Source organism: Penaeus monodon, chromosome 25 (assembly GCF_015228065.2).
Source record: "Penaeus monodon isolate SGIC_2016 chromosome 25, NSTDA_Pmon_1, whole genome shotgun sequence".
NCBI classification, from domain to species: domain Eukaryota; kingdom Metazoa; phylum Arthropoda; class Malacostraca; order Decapoda; family Penaeidae; genus Penaeus; species Penaeus monodon.
In genome coordinates, this window is record NC_051410.1 from 6,619,778 (window position 1) to 6,620,124 (window position 347).

At 47.0% G+C, this 347-nt stretch overlaps 1 protein-coding gene across 1 annotated transcript in view; it reads left to right on the forward strand.

Moving 5' to 3' along the window:
- The window catches only part of LOC119589311, a gene marked incomplete in the record, with an annotated part of 61,041 nt that overhangs the window by 5,109 nt on the left and 55,585 nt on the right, over positions 1-347 (forward strand).

Genomic DNA, 347 nt, shown 5'->3' on the forward strand with positions numbered 1-347 from the left:
TTTATACCCAATATTCGCTTCAGTTCACAAATTATTCTCCCTTCCTTTCATTCTGTTTTATTGGTCCTTATCCATCCACCGTTCTCCATGCGCAATTATGCCTTCTTTTGCCTGTCACGAATGCCAACGACTCTCGCCTTCGTTACGTAATATTACGGTCACCGCCTTGTCTTATCGAACGGCCTTTCCCACGCTTTATCGCCCAATCGCCTTCTTCCACTTTCTCAGTTTATCTCTTCCCTTCATCTTGGGTGAGGCTGGGAAGAGGCGGACATGCATACGCACATACGCATGGGTACGTTCATTTTACATACACGCATGCGCGCGTATGGGCGTAAAACACACTG